Source organism: Cottoperca gobio, chromosome 8 (genome assembly GCF_900634415.1).
Source record: "Cottoperca gobio chromosome 8, fCotGob3.1, whole genome shotgun sequence".
Lineage (NCBI taxonomy): Eukaryota > Metazoa > Chordata > Actinopteri > Perciformes > Bovichtidae > Cottoperca > Cottoperca gobio.
Genome location: NC_041362.1, coordinates 9,969,517 through 9,989,950, shown reverse-complemented (window position 1 = coordinate 9,989,950; position 20,434 = coordinate 9,969,517). Strand labels below are relative to the sequence as shown.

Below are 20,434 nucleotides of genomic sequence, written 5' to 3'. Positions count from 1 at the left end.
CCTTCATAGCATTCTTTCATGAAATCAACTACCTTGGTGGCTAAAACGTCTGCAGGGGTGACATTACATGTAAGCGGTCTGTCTCTGACTTTCCCATGTTTACACTGAATTTGAGCGTATCCTTCAGCTTACATTTTTGCCATGAAAATGATTAGACAAAGACAATGTGAGAGGTTTTATTACTTGATCTTACCCCTTCTCTACGGCTCGCCCCGTGCATCAGAGAGAGAATCCCATGAGCTCTAGACACATAGTTTAATGTCTCCGAGTGCCGGTCATTGAGACCTTTCAGGAATTCCTGAAGTTTTGGTATTTCTGTAAAACATTTATTGATATATTGACATTACATATATATATATTAAAATGTCTTTTATTAGTGATTAAAGTAAACAAAATATGTATTGGAGCTATTATGGAGCTACATCCAGGCCAAAAGTTTTGATCATTGGTAAAAAAGAAAAGTTCAAGTTTTGATCTTGAACTTTCAAAAACGTTCAAATATATATATTATTTTGATTCAGTTCTGTTATTTTTTGTAATAAATATATTTTCATTTTGATTTGAGTTTTTTTCATTTGCAAATTCAATTTTTTCAGATTCAGATAGAAAAGAATTTGTCTTGAGATCGTACTTTTAGCTTCAGACTTTTGGCGCTGATCTGGTGTGGCTTCAACTGAGAGGGGTGTTGAAATGTGATTGACAGCAAAAGAAAGAAGGCTGAGGACTTTCCTCAATCACGTTGCCTTCAGGAAATGTAGGTACAAGTATGATTCAACACTTTCTATACACCATATTCCCGTGATTGGCAGTAAAATAAATCCATTAAGATCCGTGAAGCAAGCAGTCTAACTAAAACTTGAGCTGGACACTGTAAAAAGTGTAAAATTCACTAACACTATAGCAAACAGCATAAAGCTAGTTCATGCGTCCACACTGCTAAGTGGAAGTGGGAAACTTCAATCCCTGAAGTGTGACTGTTGAACTGCACAATCTGTCACTTTATTGATCTTGTACTGCTATTGGTACCGAATACGGTCTAAGACAACTTGCTTAACAGAACTTTGTGACGGCGTCAGTTTTTTTTACTGCCAATCACAGAAATATGGTGTATAGAAAGTGTTGAATCGTACTTCTCACTATACCTATGTTTCCTGAAGGCAACATGATTGAGGAAGGTCCTCAGCCTTTGTTTTGCCGTCACTCACATTTAAACACCTCTCAGTTAAAGCCAAGCCCCCCCACATCAGATCAGGACCAAAAGTCTGAAACTGAATAAAATATGATCTGAAAATAAAAAAGATCTGAAACCCCAAAAATTTGATTTGCATCTGAAAACATTTGCAAATGAAAATTTCAGCTCCATAAGTTATATACTGTATTTCTGTTATCCAGGGCTCATGCATGGAGACTTCACTCACCAGTGTCATCTTGCTGTAGACATTTCTTTCTTAGAAACTCTTTGGAGCTCACTGTGAACACTTCTAAACATTTATCACCGAAATGTTTCTGAAAAAACAAGATTTGATTTTAATACAGACTTGCAGTTGTCGACAATCTTTATGTTTATGTTATGTAGTGTATACAACTCACCTTAACCTGGTGTAGTTCGCTGAATTCTTGCCTCACTTCTTTCTTGGCTTGCTCGTTTTCCTTAAGTATGAAAGCACGAACACCATCTGCTGAACTATAAGAAAAGATTTGTGTCAAGTGGAACAGCTCACAGTATTTGGAGCAGAAAACTCAAATTCCAACATTCTTTGCATACAGTCGTCTTCTCTCCTCTTAAAATAAAAGCCAAAGTTATCTTTTGTTAAATCCATACCTGTTACTAATAACTATTTTAGTCTAGTTAGTTGTGTTAAGTTTATAATTAGTTTCTTAAGGAGTTCTCAAGTCAGCTGCGCTCAGTATGTGTGTTTCATGTGCACCTGTACTCTGGTTATGATCGGGCCATATCCTTGTTTCATGAACCTGGATATGACAGCTTCAGGACTCTGGTAAGAACCGGGATACTTACTCACTCAGGTTTCTGATCATTCTCTGCTATGTTGCAGGTGTGACATGAACTCAAATAATGTAGAATTTAATCAGAAAAACATGATGATGTAATATAATTATGATAAACAAGCTGAAATAAAAGGGAAAGTCTTACTTCTGTACTACAATGCAAATTATTTCTTATATGTATTTTCGCTATTGCTTTCCATCAACAGTGATCACATGGAGAAGCTAAATCCAGCATAGTTCAGACAGCCAGAGAACAAAATGTGTTGAGGCAACAACAATGGGACAGATATGAATGACAGAGATGTTGAGGGATCAAGACACACCTGTATGCAGACAATCATAAACTTAGATACTGTTATGATCATGTTAACAGGGACATGATACACCTGGTGTCTCATGTTTCATGTATATATCCTGAATATGATCAAAACCAGGATACTAACGTAACCAATGTTTCCAGAGATTCTCCTCTTGGCCGCCAAACTAAGCGTCTAAACTGAATGTTCAATTCAAATATCTACTTTTGGCATCTTAAATCACTCACAGATCATCTGAATCTTCAATAAGATCAGATTTGGTGCAGATGAAGTGAATGTTCTGACACTCGCCACCATTTCCCATGTGGCTACTGGCATCTCTCAGGATGTCCCAGGGTTCCCTCTCTGATGCTGCCCGATTAATGTCGGTCACAATCCACACTGTAGAACAACTTTCAACAACCTGGAAGTTCATTATGATTACTGAATGTCAGAGCTTTGTCACAGTTCCCAGACAACACTAATACACAATAAGGAGAATTGAACGTGAATAAATTACCCTTTTCCACATCTGGTCTCTGCTCTTGTTACGGTCCCCATTTCCAGGCAGATCCACAAGTGTGACATGCTGGAGAAGTTTATTATTGGGCACCTTGACAGTCACGCACTTCACCAGTGGCCAATACCACCTCTTCACATCTTTATCTTCTCCGTCTTTTGAGTCACTTCTTGTGTATTTGACTAATTTAGCAGAAAGCTCTTTAGCCTAAAATAAATAATAAAGTAACATTAAGACAATGCAAGGGAATTTCATTTTTATGAACAAACTCCAACTTTAAATTGCCTTCAAAAGTTGCGTAAAAGAGTTAGAACAGGATGAGATTAAAAAAGGAGATGCATTTAAGAAACCCAATCATTGAAACAACAAAAGCAAAAAGTCAAAATTATTATTTTTTGGCAATAGTGAACAATTAGGTTTTACATTTAAATTTAAACATGATCGTGCCTAGAATTATCCAGGAGCTTCTTGCAAGTAAGTTAGTAACTTGTAGACGATGTTTGTTGTGATTTTCCGATGAAGGATAAATTAGATAGATAAAGTCCTTTTTTAAGTACTTTTCACAAACTGAATTTACTTTTACATTTGTTGATCTACCGTTAATCTACACCAACCTGGAATGGCTAAACGGAAAGCAGATTACATAAACCTCCATATTTGACAGACAAGTAAGAATGTTTTCTATGAAGTCATATAATATTTCTAGCCTCACTTACTGATTCACATGTCAGAATCTTCTTCTTGGACTGGAGAAATTCTGGAATTTCTTTGAAATGCTTGAAATTCACGAGGTCTTCAAGGGATTTGTTTTTCCATGTTTCTCCATACAGCGCTGAGAGCTTTTCCTCAGTGTCCTGATAACCATCGTCATCTTCCTGATCTTCTTCCTGATCTTCTTCCTGATCTTCTTCCTGATCATTTTCCTGATCCACATTATGCTGAAGGAAATTAAACAAGGACCACATCTCATCTCTCCACTCCTGAATGAAAAACATAAAAACTTAGTTCAATTAGATGGCATGTTGTGTAATTAGCACCTGCATTATTTTCTGCAGCTACATTATAACTTTCAAAATAGCTTCAAGTGAACAAACATATTCAGCTCATTTTACCTCTTTTGTGATGAACTCAATGTGTGCCTCATACTTTGAGTTCTGCATGTTAGCCTCCACTTTAATCATGACTGTGGTACATGCACTGATATCTCCAGAGGGCAAGAGATCCTTCTCTCCAATGACGGCATTTATCAAAGAGCTCTTTCCAGCCCCCGTTTTACCAAAGACACCGACCACCTCCCTCTTGTCTGTCTCCAAATCTCTGATTTTATCCCTGTTGTACAAGAGGTTAAATATGGTTCATGGGTTAGTTTGAAAAATATACACCAATATACTAAAGATTGTGTTAAAAATCAGGAAGAAATCCATCAACGAACAGCCTACTCAAGCATAATACTATCTTCAGACTAAAATAATATAAATTCTGGGTAAATTATGACTTAAAAAAATAAATAAAACTTGTCTGACAAAGCAACGTTATCAAACTGCTATGCTTCTGTCACTTCTGCAGAAAACATTTGCTTTCTGAAAGAGAGTTAAATAGTAACAAGGACGTTTTGCAGTGTAAATTCAGTGAAGAGTGCAACAACACAAGAATCTTCCAGAGCTTAAAATGTCATCGCAGTGCAGACCTGCTGAGATGCTGCAGCTTCATAATGTGGCAGGGCTCAGTCCTACTGTCTACTGTCAGTCAGGCTTAGGATAGTTTCTGCATGAAAACTATTGACGATGTCCTCAACAGGTTTACTACAGTCTCTAAAACTATGAACATGTTTTCTTCTTTACTTTTTATTGGTGACTCTTGTCAGCAGGTGTCACAGATGGTTACCATGGCAACACAGCTCTTAGTTCTGAGTCGGCCAGGAGGTAAGGTGGTTAAGTTTTTATTTAAAAAATAAGTCAGTATGTATTTGTATTACACTAATCTAAGAGCAAAATTAAGACCAGTCTAAAATATAAAACAAGGCCCATATAACAAAGAATATGGAAAGTTTAATAAACGTAATACTCACTTCAGGAACTTATTGAGCTTGTTGTCTTCGTTAGGCAGTTTCTGTTTGACACATCTCATGATGTTTTTCACATCAGACAGAATGTTTTCTTCTGTCAGAGTAAAAGTAAAGAACTATTCAGGAACCATGAACCAGTGTATCCAGTAAGCTGCACAATGAAGCACTTTCTCTGCCAATCCAATTTAGGATGCCTCAGAGTGTATCATCAGACATATAATTGTTTAGAAAGTAATATAAATACCTTGTATATCATCACGTGGCTGTTGTGTTGGTGGTTGACATTGTCTGGGTTCACCCTGAAGATCCATCTTTCTCTTTCCTTATTTTATTAATTAAAAAAAGGGAAAAAGAAGTTTGTTGTATGAGCCTCTCACAATATTAAAACGTAGTCTCGTTATAGTTGCTATGTCAAAGCAAGATATAACCGCCTTGAAAGAACACTACATGTAATCAATACGATGCTGTGTATCTCACCTTCATTACTTGTGTTGCTGGTGGACGGACAAACCTGAGGATGAACATGAATATTTGACTCTTAAAACAGTATTTGATCAAGAAATGATATTCACACAGGCTGTGTCCATCCTGTCTAAGATGAGCCTTGCAAAATTTTATTTCATGTGATCCTTACCTGAGCATAAATAGCTTGTTCTTCATATTCCTTCATAACACTGCAGATACAACTCTGTATAATTGTAATTAACGCCTTAGATGATACATAAGTGTAGGAAACTCCTAGTGACAAAGGAAAATAATTGCAAATCTATAATAGTAAAGAATATTTTACTATTTGTCCTCTAACAGGGTTTTACATGCTTGAACATACAACTTTACAATTCTCATAGTGAAATTTGTATTTATGTTCTCAGCTAATCTGGGATGAGCCTGGAAAAACTCTGGAAAGTTTTGAAGAACGCAGAAAAGAGCCAACAAGTGATCACGGTCTTCAGTTAAAGAGGACTTTGTCTCAGGGCGCTTCAGATGATTATGCATGAAGAATAGAGGCTCGTTCACTGATTACATGCCTGTTAAAGTCAATGTGATCCTAACCTGAACAGAAACATCTTCTTCTTCATACTCCTGTTTACACTGTAGATAAAAGTGATACTCTAAGTGTCCATGTAAAGTGTTTAGCAGACAATACAAATATAATCTGTCTGATTGTAATTAATGCCTTAGATTAGATGATACATACATTTAGGAAACTTACTTGAGCAGAAGATTCAACTGTTTCCGGATTTGTTGTGTTTTGTTCTTCCTAGTGACAAAAGAAAATAGTTGCAAATTCATAACAATAAAGACATTCTAATAAATGCTGTCATTAACAATGAGATATTATTTATCCTTTATTTTTAGACGTCATTAAAACTTTTCACAGAACTTTGTGTTTCTGTAAATTCTAAATATATCTACACAAATGAGATGTATGAGACCAAATACAGTATTTGTGTAAATTGTCTTCCCAGTGCAGAATATTACCTTTAACAACTTGAGTCTCTTCTTGAATTTTGACCTTGGTCCCACTGTTGGGATCAATTCAGCAATTTCTTGATCACCCAGACAGTAAAGACTTTCCTTGTCAATGCATTGATCTGTAATTAATTTTTCATGGAAAATTGAGAATTAATTTCAATAACCCAACATATGCCACAGAACAGCAGTTACTGTCAAGTTAATTAACGTGTCCCTTCTGTGTGAAAATATACAAGAACTTTACCAATAGTGCTTTTGTACTCTCTGAACACAGACACAAATTGTCAGGATTTGTCAACGCTGATCTCTCTCCATGTTCTTAAAACTATATAGTTTAAGCATTGTACTACAGAACAATGTTTGATCATTGTGTATGTGTGTATGACTAGATGCTCAAATGTTTCAGTATTGGTAGGTTATATCAACAGTGTAGAATATATGTGCTCGATGAAGAAGCATGGTAAGACTTTACCTTTGAATGTTTCTATCCAGTCGCTGAGATTCCACTCAGTTAATTTGTTGCGAACAAAATCATCCATGACCAAGAACAGCAACTGGAGGATAAACAAATAATTATGTTTAAATCAACCACTACAACTCAGGACAGTTCTGATCACTTAGGTTAATTAGAGGTTATTAAACTGATTATGGCAGACTCAAGGAAGTGTCAAAAGATATTTTTGCTCACAAGTTACGTCACAACTAACTGACTAATCTGTCATTTATTTCGCACAGATGCTGCTCTGCTGTTTACTTGCCTCCAGTGCTTGAAGTGGAAGAAAATAAATGCCGGTTGGGTTAGGGTCAGCGATATGGAGAAGTAAGGTCTTACAGTGTTCGAGTATATTATAAGCACAAATGTTTAATGTAAACATTGAAAACATAGCTTTAGCATGAGCTCTTACCAGATATAAAGTGGACGAATTGTGCTTTTTCTTCTGTTAAATCCTCACGAGTTATGTTGCTAAACCACAGCTGATGGCGTTCGGTAGACAGCAATTCATCCCTCTTTTGTGGATCGTTGTTTTTGATGATTTTAGGAAATCTAAAGAAGCGTTTCTCTGGGTCACGAGTAGCGTTATGACCAGTTATACACTGCACACACGATTGGCATTTTCTTTCAATCTTAGACGTTTAAATACAAAGAAAATTGCGAAGCGTTGCAGCAACTCCCACGTGAACGGGCGCTGTCTTGGTTGTGTATATCATCCAACATGGCTGATTTACGGGTTGGGACGTAAGCGTGACGTCACATGCACACGATCTATACCAAACCTCACTTCACCAAACTACCACAGTAAATTCCTGCTTTTAATCTAATAATAATCTAATGTTACAGTATAAAGGTAACAGTCAGAAGGGACATTTTTCTGCATTGAGCTGTCTTTGTCAATGAAGGGAGATATATCTGTATGTGTTCTATTAGTCTCAAAACCCTGCACATAAAAACCAGGCAAGTGCACGTGATGCTCGTGCACAGAACTGTATCCACGTATACAGTATTCTCGAGAGGGAGCGCTCCTGCTCTTAAAAAGCACAAAACAAGAGCATGGAAACACTTTGCCTTACAAAGTTATGTAACACCCACCACGAATAGACAAAAACAAAAGAATAGGAGTCATTCTTAAACGTACTTGTAGCGTGTTGCGCGCCTACATAGATTAATGCCCCTCCTGCAGATGAAACCCAACCCAAAAATGAAACCTAAAGTCTATGGTCTTTGTTTGCTATGTAGTGTGTGCGGAACGTGACTCCTCCCACACTCAATTTCTCTTGTCTTAATTATTTATTTTATTCTTTCTTTTATAAAACGACTTATTATTATACTATTATTTTCAGTGTTATCTGTTTTGTAAGTTAAAGCAACATTTAAAAAAACGTTTTTATTGAAGTGCTTTGAATTGCCTTTCAAAGTTCTGCAAAACAAATTTGTATTTGTATGTACTTTGTATGTATGAACAACTCATAGACATCTGAAACATAACAATCGAGGCACAGTTTCGTAACTGGACAAAAGCCAAATATGCTGGGAGCCACTGTTTGCATATCAAACCTCACATTTTTTATGAGTTTATCATGTTTTAATAAAAAAAACCTTAATCCAAAAAGTAACTAGTAGCTTTCAGAAAAGTGTGCTGGAGCAAGAAGTGCAACATTACCCTCTGTAATGTAGTGGAGTTTAAGTATAAAGTATGATTAAAAGGTAATAGTAAGTACCTCAAAACTGTACCTAAGTGCTATACTTGAGTAAATGCACCTTTGTATGTGTGGAATTATAAGCTCAAAGAAGCATACACAATCTTTCAATTTGACTGTGATGTGAGAATGTGCTGACATACCCTTACAACTGATTATATGATGAGCTGGAGAGTTCTTGAAAAACACCATTTTATTATGTGATATATTGTCTAATGTAGGCTACTGCTAATGCAACTTCTGCAGTGTGTATTTTACCCATGGGTGTATTTGATACTGCTTTGAAGCTTGTACATGCATGGGGACTGTGGACACCATTTTTGCCCTCTGTGCTTTCTTGCTGTCAACACCAGAGGACAGTAGAAGTCAACGTGTTGCTGAACAGATGTTTTCATTTAAACCCAAAGTATGAATGTAACATTTGAACATGGAATATTCAGTGATTAAAGATATACAGTAATGTTCATAAAGATGAGAGTGCCATTGTTTGACTGTAAGGATAACATTTTCCACTTGCTAGTTTTGTTTTGTTTTCAGCACAAAGCGGCTACACTTGCTTGATAAGAGTGTGGCTCCACACAACCACATTTGCTCTTTTATAATATGGGAGGTATCTAAACAATTATAAAAATAGTTTGGGGCTGATTGCTTCAGTCATTGTGGGGATGATTGTCTTTAATAATGTCTTTAGATATGGTTCATATGAAGTTTGAAAATAATAATGAAAAACAAGCTTTATTTAACAAATCTTAAAATACAAAAAGGTATAAAGCAAAGACTGAGTGAACAAACCAGGACGGAACACCAGGATTCATTGACACAAAATGAATAACCACACCAGGTAACATGAAACAAGACGAACCGACAAGGAACAATGGGACAGTACACACACACACACACACACACACACACACACACACACACACACACACACACACACACACACACACACACACACACACACACACACACACACACACACACACACACAGCTGGAGGAGGCAGGCAAAGAACACAAGGGCAGCAGGGTGATTGGACACAGGAGCATCAAATCAAATCAGGGCAGGGCAAACATATCACAGAAAGCGGGAAACACAGACAGGAACTAAGATTAGACCTGACACAAGGAGAGTGTACTTTACAAAATAAAACAGGAAACTGGAAAAACAAAGCCAGAATCATGATATTGAAGACAACTTCATCTATGCATCAGACCATTATGTATCTGTAAGAAAGCTTGTTGAGGACTGAGCTTTTTGACCAGTGCTCATAACAATGGTTGTAACTTGAGTTTTTAAAATTCTTTAAAGTTCTTCTCTAGCGGCTTTGAGGTCTTGAAAAATAAATAAATAAATATCAATTATATATAATAATTATTATTATTATTATTATTATTATTATTATTATTATTATTATTATTATTATTATTATTATTATTATTATTATTATTATTATTATTATTATTCTGTTTTGTCTACTTTCATATTGAAATACTGCATGTAAGTGTTACAATCATAAGCTCACAAATTATTGGAGTACCATTCAAGAATGTAGTTGTTCTTTCTTCAGTAAAGCTGTGTGTGTTGGAATTGTTCCTAACTTCAGTACACATCATTTTCAACTTCCTGGTCTGAAGGGCAGCTTACTTACCAATTCAAACACACCAAAAACAGACAAACCCATGCAAAAACAATACTAACTATTTATCCTACGATCCTACTGTAATATAATTTGCGTGTGGGTGCCTGGTATCATACAACTGGTATTATTTTTCAGTCTCTCTAACGTTACTTTTCTTTCTTTTTTTCTCTAGTATAGTGACTTACATTTGATAAATGTATTACTGCTGTAGATAGTTATCTTACGCTCAAGGATAATTTTGTTTAGTTTTGTCTTCATTTTTTCATCCTTATGAAGAGTATATGAAGTATAAATCAATAAGACGTGTACCATGGAACACAATCCCCCCCCCTCCCCCACACACACACACACACATTTTCTGTCGCCTTTCATCGTTAATCACTGAAAAGCAAAAATGTTCTACCAGTAATAGAAAACTTAAATCCCTCTGTGTGTAATTCAAAACAAGCAAACATAAAGTAAATATGAAAACAAAACTCAAAAAAGAACACAGATAAAAACTTGACAAAAATGGTTGAGACCAAAGAGATCAGTGTGCTGCAGGGACCCTCAGTGGGTTATCAGGCCTCTGCTGTTACTCTGCACTGAGCAAACCTGAATCGTCCACCAGAGAGATAAACAGAAAGGTTGTGACATATTAATGACAAAAATCATCTGTTTGGATTATCATGCTCACTAAAATAGCAGTCCCCAACCTTTTTGCAGCACGGACCGGTTTCATGCAAGACAATTTTTATATGGACCGAGAGGGTTCTTAGAAAGTTAAAAGGGATTAAATGCTCACAGCAAATTACCTTAGTTGAATACCTGAATTACCTAATTACCTGAATAAAACACAGTTAATGACCTTGTCAAATGCATGCTAAATTCTCTGAAGTTTTCCCTTATTGTCCACTGCTCAAGAATAAGGGTCAGACTCTGAATAAAATAATATTTATGTGCACAAATAATCTAACCTCATGTTAAAAGATTGGTACACCCACTTGTTCACTGCAATACCACATTGACTTGCTTGTCAGTAGTATTCAGTTTGTTGATGTTGTTTGCTGACATTGCTATACTCTCTTAAAAAAAAGTTGTTTTGTTTGTTTTTTAAATGCCAAATTGTCATGTTTTCTATGACCAGAATAAATTCTGAAATTATTAGATTTTTCTGGACTCTGATTCACTCTAAAATGGAAAGATGTTTACACTGAAACTGGCTTGGACACATTTTTTGTGGCCTTCCCTATCGTCAAAGTTGCCCATCCCTGCCTTAAGGCATACAAGATAGGCCGCTTGCTAAACACAGAGTGTTTTATTGCAACATAATTTGTGTGTGATGCCTGATATTATTGTTCTTTCTCTCTCTGATCCCAAATGTCTTTCTAACTTTTACTCTCATATTGTATCCCACATTCACGATTCCCACAAACTTGAGTGAGGAAGTCACTTCATGTATCTGAGAGCTATTAGTGAGTTTACAGAGTGATGTTACTGCTTCAGAAAATAGAAGTAAATGTACATAAGTACTAAGTGGTGATAAAAAGCTGTATTAAACAAGATGCCATGTTCCATGTTCTTGCATCAGTAAGTAGCACTTTGCTAACATGAACGAGCATAAAACCTTCCATTAACATTAATCCTCAATGAAAAACACACTTATTGAACTGTTTGGACAAGAAGAGCAATCATTATTGCTGTCACCTGACGAGGGAAATGTTTAAACAAGTACACAGAACAACTTGCATACACTTTCTAAACTCGATTTTAAGAAACAACTTTTAGGAGTTTTCAGTAAGAAGTCAAGAACAAGGCTGAAAATCATTTGTTTATCTTACAATAGAAACTGATGTGAGAGAGAACTGTAATGGTACATTTCATGATATGCTTTGCTTATACTTATATGCGTACATTGTAGATGTGTTTGTCTTAGTTTCACACGGTACCAGTTAGATACATTCCACTGTTTACTCAGGAGGTATTTCTCTTATCACTCTCTTTGGGGAGTAGAGGACTAGGGGTAATGGCATTTCATTAGGGTCATATACTTTAGGGGACCCAACCAAATGGGGCACAGGGTCTGGTCTATGTCATGTGTTTATAAGCTTTACGACTCTTCCAAACCTCCCCTTTGTTTACCTTTAAAATATATGAACACATTGATACATGTTTTCATTCTTCCTCACCCAGACTGCTTGCACTCTGTGGGACAATTGAACCTTCTTTGCAAAGAATAAAGAGCTCTAAGACTACTTATTTCCTCAGGTACCTTTATTGCAGTATAAAAGATTTACTTCTCACAACTCTTTAGTTTAGTTGGCATCGGCTGAATTCCACGACAGAACCTAGAGCAGCTTTTAATAATAATAATAATAATAATAATAATAATAATAATAATAATAATAATAATAATAATAATACATTTGATTTAGAGGCGCCTTTCAAGACACCCAAGGACACCGTACAAAATACAAGAAATAAAAAGAGCAGGACATTGGAAGGGAGAGCAGACAAACAAAACCAGAGATAAGGTGGAGACACATGAAGAAAGCAAGAAAGAGAAGAGGGGGAGAGGACACAGGATGATGGAGACTACAGAGAGTAGGCCAACTTGAATAAGTGAGTTTTGAGGTGGGACTTGAATGTTGTAATAGTTTTGGACTGTCAGATGTGTGGAGGGACATAATTCCAGAGCCTGTGAGCAGTGCAGCTGAAGGCCCTGGCACCCATGGTGAGTTTTAAGTCCTATAACAAAACCATAAAGAAGACAAACTACATGTGGCACTTTGACTCAAACGTGTATTTTATTGAGGTTTATTGGACAGTATACCATATCAAATACATTGCATGCATTTAGAATCAGCGTAGATTAAAACAAAACAATTGTTGAGTAAATAACAAGAAACCAGTTAAGCCAAGTTATTACTATCATCTAGATCTCTACATTTCTCATATATGAATGAACACAAACAGAAACAATTGTGTTGCACTAAGCAACAGTTTTGTCATTGAATATGATAGATAAAAGATCAAGTTGATTCTTTCAGAAGCATAAAGTCAAATCCATCCTACAGTTTGTGCTGTCACCAAGGTTCAGCATTTAATTAGACACCCACAAAATCATTGATATTTCAGCCTATACTAACCAACCAATACCACACTAATGTAATAAAAACAGATTACAAAAAAGATTAAAAACAGATCAATCAAAAAGAAGAAAGATTGTAAGACCTGAAAGACTGAATGAAATACACCATCACCTTGTTTAAATTATGTATTTCTCTAGGTTTTAAAATAGTAGGAAACATGTTGGAGAACATAAGTACACGACTCAACACAACACATAACACAGTTCTAGTTGTTTTTAGACATATTAATGTGGAAAGGTTACATATTATATCTTTAGGTTCAGCTGTGTTTATATTGACAAAGACATGTTCCTTGATACACAGTATAAACTAAGGCTTTGATCAAACTGCTTTTTTAAATGACATGAATCAGGGAGCTACATGATGTAAATGTCATTGAGGACACTCCCCTTGATAGAGCACACCTGTGTCTTATTAAATGTCTGTGTTTTCGTCCCTCAACACCCTAAAGAAGACTGTCATGTCGAAACGTTGGAAAGTTATCAAATATTTGTTTTATATCTTGGTTAAGAGTGTGTCACTATTTTCCTTCACACCTAGGACTCCTACCATGAAAACAACAATGTCCCTGGTTTGAATCAGACTGAGGAAATGTGCTGCATGTCATCCCCCTCCTCATTTTCTGTTTGCCTCTGATCTTTTAGCAATTAAAAGCAAAGATGTCATACCAAAAATAGAAAATCTGAAATCTGTCTGCGTGTAATTCACAACAAACAAACACTCAAAGAGAACAGGGATAAGTACTTTGAGTCACGAGACTCTAACCAGCGTGCTGCAGGGACCCTCAGTGGGTTATGAGGCCTCCTGAAACCTGAAACGTCCACCAGAGAGATAAACAGTGAGGTTGTGACATTAAATATTAATGACAAACGGTAGATGTCATATAATCTATTCGGATCATCATATTGACTAAAACATACCTGTGCACGTCATGGACGCAGTGCAGCTGCTTGGCCGGGTGAATCAGGCCTAGTGTAATAAGAAGCACTGTTAGCGTTATTCAGAAGTGCTCATAATCAGAGCATTATGTATATTTTAACAAAGGTTTTACCAGAGAAGTGATTCTGTATCTGGGCTTCTCATCAGTTCATTGTAGTAGTTCTTCACTTCATCAAGCTCCTCTGTCACATCTAAAAAACAAAAAACATATCGTTTGAAACAAGTGCACTATTTATTACACGTTTGGAAATGTATTGACTTCTTAATGAAAAATAAATATCTACAGTATTATTTGTGATTTTGTTAGGTTCCCTTTACCTGGGATCGAGACACGCTCTGTCTTGAGCGACAGCTCGATTGATTCCATGCATGGTTTTCTTCAGTGTCTCCAGGATCTTAAACTAAATTAGGATGAAAATATTTATCACTTATCACTCACACTGTCAAATATTGTGTCATAATATTCAAGATGAACTGAATCCTACATGAAATCAGTGATAAGATGTGTTCACAGGGCGGCTCAGAGTTGGCATTAAAGTTAAAAGCTATAATCCTTTGTATGTTTCTGTCTAAGATTAAATAGTTGAATGTTTGTGAAAGTGTCTGCTGGGTTTTCAGTTGGAAAAGCAGCTTTAAGAATGAATCATATTCCCCTTCAATATAGAAAAATCCTTTATGTAAATGAAGACCTAGAATCATGGATAAAGATAAAGATGTGCAGCACAACATGTTTTACTATATCATCATCACTGCCTGACGTAATATAAAATGTGACAAACCTTCAAGTCTCTGAGCTGGTTCAACATAACATCTTTAGCCAGCTCAAACATGATGTTCTTTGAATCCTGTACGTGCTTCACAATCGTGTCCCTCATGTTTTTCTGTGAGCCCACTCCACTGAATTTCTTTGCTTCTACAATAAAACAGAAAAAAATTCAATTAAAATGTTCTGCACAATCATCATGAATGTGTATTTTTATTGTGTCAGGATTTATATGTCATGATCTTTTATCTTAACTTTATAGCATACTTCCATGGTGTACTCGATTGTTGTCGTCAGACTCCTGTAGATAACTTTTTTATCCTCACGGATGATTTCGTTGAGTTTTGTCATCATTTTTTCTTCCTTAGAGAGAAAATATGAAGCATAAATAAACCTATTTTAATAATAATCAAAGTAGTACAAATATGGCTCATATTTTACTTTATTTTTCTTTCCTTCCAGATTTTACGTGACAAAGCAGTACATTATTCAAAGTGACTTTAAAATGGGAGCTGTTTTCCACCATGTGGAAGTGCAGGTCAGACTACGCCTCATCTTTAACTCAATGTCTGTGCACACAGTTGTGTTCATGTCAGCCTCAAACCAAACAAAACCCCATTAGTTATTTTTTCTCCAGTTCTATCTAACTTCTAACTTCTTCATTTACAGTGTATATAAATATGTTGACAGCTAAAAATATCTATTTTGTTTGCATTTAATTCTTTAATGTTCAGTCATCAGTTACCAACTTGATGTTTGTGCTCAAGTCTCCATGACCTGGACAAACAGTTTTGATAATGGACTAATGAATAGCACGGTACTGTTCTCATCTTTTACCTCTGTCATGAGAAAGATCAGCTGCAGTGTGACATCTTTGTACTCTCTCTTCTCTCTCATCATCTCTTTATGCCAAGTGAAAACATATTGATGACTCCTTTGAATGGTCCACGTTTTCCTTCATTTCTAAAACATGTTAACAGGAAGAAATGTTTCATAAACATGAAGCATTGACAAGTTTGTATTTCAATCATGTAATTTAATGTATTGTAATACATCATTTGTATAACTATATAATGTAGAATCAATAATCCCCCATAATTTGTAAACTTAGCCAACACAGGGTTTTATGTCTTAGTTAAGTCATTTCTTACGGGAAGGTCTCCTTGAATTTCTCATCAATGCTGTCAGTCAGGCATGAAGTTAACTTCATGTTGAGATTTATTTGCTTCCCTTTTTTTGTTTTGTGGATGCCATTGTTCTCAACTATACGCTTCAATGTACTGTGAAAACCACGACTTTTCTTAACCTGAAACAAAATAAACATTTTAAAGACATATTCACAGGAAGTGCAAAATCAGTAGTTTTGATGTAATAACAACTAAAGTACGTACAGGATGTATGACCGACTTCAAGACTTTTTCACATGAACTCTTAGATTTTTCAACCCCCTCACTGAGGCATTTTTCAAAAGCCTGAAAAGTCTCTTCTATTGGTTTCCTGACTTTTTCCAGCTCCTGCTTCAGCTTTTCTTCAAGGTCTTTGCACACAGCTGTCTTTATGTCAGCCTGAAACCAAACACAACACATTCAGTATTTAAAGCAATACAACTATAATGCTCCCTGATTCTGTTGGTCTCGAGTACGACCAGCCTTTAATTACTCTGGTTATGCATCTTCTCTGAAGCAACAGAAACTCATGAAATCAACTACCTTGGTGGCTAAAACGTCTGCAGGGGTGACATTACATGTAAGCGGTCTGTCTCTGACTTTCCCATGTTTACACTGAATTTGAGCGTATCCTTCAGCTTACATTTTTGCCATGAAAATGATTAGACAAAGACAACATGAGAGGTTTTATTACTTGATCTTACCCCTTCTCTACGGCTCGCCCCGTGCATCAGAGAGAGAATCCCTCGAGCTCTAGACACATAGTTTAATGTCTCCGAGTGCCGGTCATTGAGACCTTTCAGGAATTCCTGAAGTTTTGGTATTTCTGTAAAACATTTATTGATATATTGACATTACATTACATATTTGAATTTGAGCTATATATTTCTGTTATCCAGGGCTCATATATGGAGACTTCACTCACCAGTGTCATCTTGCTCTAGACGTTTCTTTTCTAGAAACTCTTTGGAGCTCACTGTGAACACTTTGAAACATTCATCACTGAAATGTTTCTGAAAAAACAAGATTGAATTCAATAGACTTGCAGTTGTAGACAATCTCTATGTTGGATTTTCTGTCAGTCTATAAAACTCACCTTAACCTTGTTTAGTTTGATGAATTCTTCCTTCACTTTTTTTTTGACTTTCGTTTTTTTTTCTATGAAAGCACGAACACCAGCTGCTGAACTATAACAAAAGATTTGTATCAAGTGGAACAGCTCACAGTATTTAGTGTCTACATTGAATGTTCAATTCAAATATCTACTTTTGGCATCTTAATCACTTACAGATCATCTGAATCTTCAATAAGATCAGATTTGGTGCAGATGAAGTGAATTTTCTGACACTCGCCACCATTTCCCATGTGGCTACTGGCATCTTTCAGGATGTCCCATGGTTCTTTCTCTGCTGCTGCTCGATTAATGTCGGTCACAATCCACACTGTAGAACAACTTCCAATAACCTGGAAGTTCATTATGATTACTGAATGTCAGAGCTTTGTCACAGTTCCCAGACAACACTAATACACAATAAGCAGAATTGAACGTGAATAAATTACCCTTTTCCACATCTGGTCTCTGCTCTTGTTACGGTCCCCATTTCCAGGCAGATCCACAAGTGTGACATGCTGGAGAAGAGTATTATTGGGCACCTTGACAGTCACGCACTTCACCAGTGGCCAATACCACCTCTTCACATCTTTAGCTTCTCCACTTCTTGTGTATTTGACACATTTATCAGAAAGCTCTTTAGCCTGAAATAAATAATAAAGTAAGATTAAGACAATGCAAGGGAATTTTAAGAACAAACTCCAACTTTAAATTGCTTTCAAAAGTTGCATAAAAGAGTTAGAACAGGATAAGATCAAAAAAGGAGATGCATTTAAGAAACCCTATCATTGAAATAACAACAGCAAAAAGTCAAAATTAAATTAGTAAGTAGCAAACCTGAAGTTGAAAGACTTTTTATTAGGCGATAGTGAATAATTAGGTATTCAATTTAAATTTGAATGTAAACATGATCGTGCCTAGAATTATCTAGGAAGTTCTTGCAAGAAAATTAGTAACTGGTAGATGATGTTTGTTATGATTTTCATATGAAGGATAAATTAGATATGTGTTTGTACTTATTGAGCACAGATAGATCAAGATACTTTAAGTACTTTTCACAAACTGAATATACTTTTACATTTGTTGGTCTTCCGTTAATCTACACCAACCTTGAATGGCTAGAGGGAAAGCAGATTACATAAACCTCCATATTTGACTCTGTCAGACAAGTAAGAATGTTTTCTATGAAGTCATATAATATTTCTAGCCTCACTTACTGATTCACATGTCAGAATCTTCTTCTTGGACTGGAGAAATTCTGGAATTTCTTTGAAATACTTGAAATCCATGAGGTCTTCTTCTGAGGATTTGTTTTTCCATCCTTCTCCATACAGCGCTGAGAACTTTTCCTCAGTGTCCTGATAACCATCGTCATCTTCCTGATCTTCTTCCTGATCTTCTTCCTGATCTTCTTCCTGATAATCTTCCTGATCCCTTTTATGCCGAAGGAAATACCACAACTCATCTCTCCAGTCCTGAATGAAAAACATAAAAACTTAGTTCAATTAGATGGCATGTTGTGTAATTAGCACCTGCATTATTTTCTGCAGCTACATTATAACTTTCAAAATAGCTTCAAGTTAACAAACATATTCAGCTCATTTTACCTCTTTAGTGATGAACTCAATGTGTGCCTCATACTTTGAGTTCTCCATGTTAGCCTCCACTTTAATCATGACTGTGGTACATGCACTGATATCTCCAGAGGGCAAGAGATCCTTCTCTCCAATGACGGCATTTATCAAAGAGCTCTTTCCAGCCCCCGTTTTACCAAAGACACCGACCACCTCCCTCTTGTCTGTCTTCAAATCCTTGATTTTATTCCTGTTGTACAAGAGGTTAAATATGGTTCATGGGTTAGTTTGAAAAATATACACCAATATACTAAAGATTGTGTTAATAATCAGGAAGAAATCCATCAATGAACAGCCTACTCAAGCATAATACTATCTTCAGACTAAAATAATATAAATTCTGGGTAAATTATGACTGAGTTTCTGCATGAACACTACTGACGATGTCCTCAACAGGTTTACTACAGTCTCTAAAACTATGAACATGTTTTCTTCTTTATTTTTTATTGGTGCCTCTGTCAGCAGGTCAGATGGTTACCATGGAAACACAGCTCTTAGTTCTGAGTCGGCCTGGAGGTAAGGTGGTTAAGTTTTTATTTAAAAAATAAGTCAGTATGTATTTGTATTACACTAATCTAAGAGCAAAATTAAGACCAGTCTAAAATATAAAACAAGGCCCATATAACAAAGAATATGGAAAGTTTAATAAACGTAATACTCACTTCAGGAACTTATTGAGCTTGTTGTCTTCGTTAGGCAGTTTCTGTTGACACATCTCATGATGTTTTTCACATCAGACAGAATGATTTCTTCTGTCAGAGTAAAAGTAAAGAACTATTCAGGAACCATGAACCAGTGTATCCAGTAAGCTGCACAATGAAGCACTTTCTCTGCCAATCCAATTTAGGATGCCTCAGAGTGTATCATCAGACATATAATTGTTTAGAAAGTAATATAAATACCTTGTATATCGTCACGTGGCTGTTTTGTTGGTGGTTGACGTTGTTTGGGTTCACCCTGAAGATCCAATCTTTCTCTTTCCTTATTTTATTAATTAAAAAAAAGGGAACAAGAAGTTTGTTGTATGAGCCTCTCACAATATTAAAACGTAGTCTCGTTATAGTTGCTATGTCAAAGCAAGATATAACCGCCTTGAAAGAACACTACATGTAGTCAATACGATGCTGTGTATCTCACCTTCATTACTTGTGTTGCTGGTGGACGGACAAACCTGAGGATGAACATGAATATTTGACTCTTAAAACAGTATTTGATCAAGAAATGATATTCACACAGGCTGTGTCCATCCTGTCTAAGATGAGCCTTGCAAATTTTATTTAATGTGATCCTTACCTGAGCATAAATAGCTTGTTCTTCATATTCCTTCATAACACTGCAGATACAACTCTGTATAATTGTAATTAACGAGATGATACATAAGTGTAGGAAACTCCTAGTGACAAAAGAAAATAATTGCAAATCTATAATATTAAAGAATATTTTACTATTTGTCCTCTAACAGGGTTTTACATGCTTGAACACACAACTT

The 20,434-nt window shown here is 36.0% G+C and overlaps 1 long non-coding RNA gene and 1 pseudogene across 1 annotated transcript; both read right to left on the bottom strand.

The window, feature by feature from the left end:
- The window catches only part of LOC115012151 (nuclear GTPase SLIP-GC-like), an 85,613-nt pseudogene that overhangs the window by 40,967 nt on the left and 24,212 nt on the right, over positions 1–20,434 (bottom strand).
- On the bottom strand, positions 5,951–6,462 carry LOC115012163 (uncharacterized). Its single transcript, XR_003832647.1, has 3 exons — positions 6,371–6,462; positions 6,102–6,149; positions 5,951–5,980 (listed from the first exon to the last, which is right to left on the bottom strand). It is a non-coding gene; the product is annotated as an uncharacterized LOC115012163 (long non-coding RNA).